This window comes from Prosopis cineraria, unplaced genomic scaffold, assembly GCF_029017545.1.
Source record: "Prosopis cineraria cultivar Desert tree isolate PC_DT_omini unplaced genomic scaffold, ASM2901754v1 PC9, whole genome shotgun sequence".
Taxonomy (NCBI): domain Eukaryota; kingdom Viridiplantae; phylum Streptophyta; class Magnoliopsida; order Fabales; family Fabaceae; genus Prosopis; species Prosopis cineraria.
Window position 1 is genome coordinate 7,438,743 of NW_026555340.1, and position 5,064 is coordinate 7,443,806.

Sequence of the window (5,064 nt, forward strand, 5' to 3'; positions counted from 1 at the left end):
CAAGCTTTCTTTCTCTACTTACATGTCCAATATGCCAATCTGAACACATTTGGCACATTTTAGTCATTTGGTCCATTTTGACCAAAAATTCATTTTTACTACTTAGGGCTATATTCATCCATAAACTCTTTTCCATTTATCCATTCTAGTTCATTACTACCTGATTACTACTATTTCACTTAAACACAGTTTTTACCCTAAACTTTCTCTCTCTAGGGCTAAATTGAGCCTACGAGTTCAAAGCTTTACCGTTCAGCTTTAAACTAGTCACAAAGCTCTAATTTAACTTTTAAGAACCTTTTTATTACTATTGAGCAAGAATCAAACCCCTCAAATTCCACCGATTTAATTTCCTTATAACTCAGTTTTAGAGAAATTTGTGTGGAATGGAAGGTAAGAGTTATATGTATCTTACCTAATAAGTTATCGAGCAGAAGCACCTTCCAATAGCCTAAAATAGCTTGGTCTAGCTTCTTAGCTCTTCTCCTCTCCTTCTCTCGTGTGTCTTTAAATTTTCAATTTTGAAAATCACCAAATTTCATAACTTAAGAAAGTGATTTTTTAGTTCATGCACTGTGGCACATGCAGTACAAGTTGTGACGCATAGCACAATGAGATTTCTACTCACCACGCGCACTTGCTTTGACTTAAAATGCACTCTTTTTACCTGTACTTTTTCATACAACATAATAATGAGTCAAACCATTAAGTAATCATCTAAATCTCTAATCCTACACTAATTATCACTTTCCCTTGGTTAACCACTAATCACGAGATTAACAAATTTAGGATGTCACATGCCACACACTGTGGCATGTCCTACATACACCGTGGTGAATGACATAGATTTTTGTTAAAGATGATGTGATCAGCTTATGAAATTAGAAGGATAAAGATCAGAAAAATGTACTAGAGAGGGAGATGGAGAATTACTATGTAAGGGCTTCGATTATTGGAAGATTAGGAGCTTGCTTTGGCTAGTGACTTAGATTTTACCACCCAATGCTACATTTCTAACTTAATTTCTTTAAGTTTGGTCAGTAGAAAAGTTGAATCAAGGAGTTTTAAAGAGTTAAAATCTAAGGAAAGTGTTTAAAAAGGGCTTTTATATGTGAAACTAAGGTTTTATGACTCGTATGAAGTTTAATGGTTGAACTTTAATGATAAAGGTTAAATTAACCTAAGTTATTTAGTTGAAAATGAGGAAAATTGATAAACAAATGAGAAAAAGGAATGTCTTGGTCATTTGGGTAGTCTAAGGGGCAAGTTACTATGGAGAATGAAATTTGTGAACTTAAAAGGTGTTACTTGAATTGTTTCATAAGCTAAGGGATTTGGCTTTGCTAAATTAGTATCCTATGTGGATGTATGAAGGAAGGAGATATAGAAGTTGGATTGAGAGGATGGAGACAATATTTGAAGTTACTCCATGTTCCTTTGAGCAAAAGGTGTTGTTAGCTATAGTACAATTGATAAGAGATGCTAAATATTGGTGGCATTCCATGAGGCCTTCTAATAGTAATTGGCTTAGCTGGGAATAGGTCAAGGAAAGATTCTTTGACTACCATTTCCCTGCAGCCTTTTGAGATGAGAACGAATCTGAATTTTATGCTTTTCAATAAGGAGATATAGATGAAGAATCTTTTATAAAGAAATTTAATTAGCTTTCTAAATTTGTAACTTATTTGCATGAAAGAGATGATAGTAAGTAGAAGGCAAAGAAATTGATCGAGAAAATATGACCAAAGTATAGAAGATAGATTGATTTATTGGGTGAACTTATGAAGAGACATGCAACAGGCTTCATATAGTTGCAAGGTAGGGTAAGAGGCAGATTTTGAGAAAAGAAGAGATAGCTTCGGTAAGTTTTTAGCTCCTTTGAGTCCGTTATGAGGAATATCAAAGAGGAACATTTTTGGTACTAGTGGCTCTAGATCCTTCAGTGGGAGAGTTTTCGAATCTGATCATAGGTATAATTTCTATCTGCGAGCAAGAAGTTAGGGCTTTATTTGACTCTAGAGTCACTCACTCATTCGTGTTGTATGAATGTGTGAGAAAACTAAATTTGCCTATGCATGAACTACCTTTTATAGTTAAAGTGTTTATGCTATCTGGGTTACTAATAAGACCAGTAAGGTGTCTAAGGGGGTGGAAATGTGTTTTGAGGGAAGGACCTCTATAGTAGATCCGATCTTGATTCCTATACAAGAGTTAGATGTGAATATTAGGATGGATTGGTTAGCGGTCAATAATGCTACTCTAGATTGTGTTAGAAAAATGGTGTTGTTACCAATTCATGTGACTCCTACTATGACATCTACATTAGATATTAGTTAGCAAGAATGTATGGCAATCTTCATCTAGTAATCCATAGAACCTAGGTAAAGCATTTGTTAATGAAGGTTAAAGTTCAAACATGTTCACATTCAGAGCCATGTACAACCCATAAAGATTATGATTCCAATTAGGAGAAGTCAATTGCCTAATGAACCACTCATCTTAAGGATTATGCATTCCTACAAATTTCCTATCGATATGTGCATCATCATGTAAGTTATGGCCCACATTCCTATTGTTACCATTGTTATTTCCTAACCCTTAGCCATTACCTTGACCATTACTTGACATAAAAGTTGTAACATCCTGATTTTCTAATCCTGTGATTAGTTATTAATCAGGGGGTAAAATGGTAATTACTAAAGAGTTAGAGATTTGGATGATAGATTGATGATTTATGTCTTTGGGATGTTAAACGAGAAAATACGGGTGAAAGGATCACATTTTGGTTTAAAGTATGTGTGCGTAGTGAGAATTCTTCCTACTATGCCATGTGCTGCAATAGATACTCATACGCCTCGACACATAGACCAAAAAATGACCTCAAAAGTCATGAAATTTCATGAGAGTTCAGAAGGGAGAGGAAGAGAAATGTCAAAGAGAGAGGAGATGAAGGTTTTATCTATTACGGCAAGCATTTTTGGAGTGTTAGAAGGTGCTTCTAATCAATAACTTATCAGGTAAGCTACATATAACTCTTACCTTCCATTTTACCCAAATTTCTTTAAATCTGAGTTATAAAGAAATTGAATTGGTGAAATTTTGAGGGGTTTGATTCTTGCCCAATAGTAATAAAAAGGTTCTCGAAAGTTAAGTTAGAGCTTTGCAACTAGTTTAGAGATGAATAATAGAGATTTTAACCCTAAGCTTAATTTAGCCCTAAAGTAGAGAGGAAAAGGGGTGGAAATCATATTTGAGTGAAATGAGAGCAGTTGAGGTGATGCAAAGTAGTAATTGAGTAGTAATAGACCTAGAATGGATAAATGGAAAAGAATAGATGGCTAGATGTAAGCATAAGTAGTAAATAAGTGTTTTTGGTCAATTGGACCAAATGACTGAATCATGCCAATTGTATATAGATTGGCATATTGCACGTGTGAGTTGAGAAAGGAAGCATGTGATGAGTTATAGTGGTAGTTGAAATCCACGAGTAAACTTTCTAGTGACAGAAGGGTTAAGGTAATCGAATATAGACCTAGAATGGATAAATGGAAAAGAAAGACGGCTAGATATAAGCATAAGTAGTAAATAAGTGTTTTTGGTCAATTGGACCAAATGACTGAATCATGCCAATTGTATATAGATTGGCATATTGCACGTGTGAGTTGAGAAAGGAAGCATGTGACGAGTTATAGTGGTAGTTGAAATCCACGAGTAACCTTTCTAGTGACAGAAGGGTTAAGGTAATCGAATAACTTTCTCTATTTGACTAGTTATTGTAATTGTGTGTGACTATACTATTTAGTGCATGAAATGGTTTTAAACAAAGCTTGATTTATGATATTCTTTGAATGTTGCATGAAATGAATTTTGATCAAATAGAGGTATTGAAACATGTGTTTATATGTTTATATATATATATATATATATGTTATGTATTGAAAAACATGTAAAGTGGTGATTGGGATCCTGTGAGTGGCTCAAAAATCATGATCATAAGAGTTGGAGTTTATTTGTGTATGTAGTATGGTAATAAGACTATATGGCATATTCTTCTTAGTGCCCGATGGGGTGTGGTATTAGAGAATTGTATCTCCTTAGTGCCTTTCAAGGTGTGGTGTTAGAAATTATCTCCTTAGTGCCTATTAAGGTACAATGTTGGAGATCTGGACTCCTTAGTGCCTGCGTGATACAGTGTTAGAGTCAATGTAACATTCTGAATTTCTTAATCTTAAGATTAGTGGTTAATCAAAGGTAAAGTGGTAATTAGTGTGGGGTTAGAGATTTGGATGATTACTTGGTGAATTGATTTGTTGGTGTGTCGTATGAACAAATATAGATAAATGGAGTACATTTTGGGTCAAAACAGGTGCACATGGTGAGAATAAATCTCACTGTGCTACGTGTTGTAGTTTGTGATGCATGTGCCGCGGCATATAGACTAGAAAATCACTTTTTAAGTCATGAAATCTGGTGATTTTCAGAAGTGAAAATTTTAAAACACATGAGAGAAGGAGAGGTGAAGGGCTGAAAAGCTAGAGCAAGCCATTTCAAGCTATTGGATAGTGCTTTTGATCAATTATTGTCAAGTAAGCTACGTATAACTCTTACACTATTACAAAAAAGCCTTTTTTAGAGTATTTATTTTTACTTTTTTGGAGCATTTTAAAAACGCTTCGAAATCTGGAGCTCTCATATATAGGAGCATTTTAGGAACGCTCCTATAGATAAGGCCTACAAGAGCATTTTGGGTTAGAAAAGTTCTTGTAGGGCTACCCTACGGGAGCTTTTGCATGAAGAAAAGCTCCTGTATATTAGGCCTACATGAGCTTTTTTTCACGTAAACGCTCCTATAGGGTATGCTTATCGAAGCTTTTTTTTATTAAGAAATGTTCTCGTATGACCTCTATAGGAGCTTTTCTTTCCAAAATGCTCCCATAGGTTTATTTTTTTAAGAAAATTAATTCATTTATTATGCCTTGCATGCATTATATGTCATGACAAATATACAAAGAAATTATTTATATAATTAATGCAAGTATACAAACTGTAAGAAATTTTAGTATA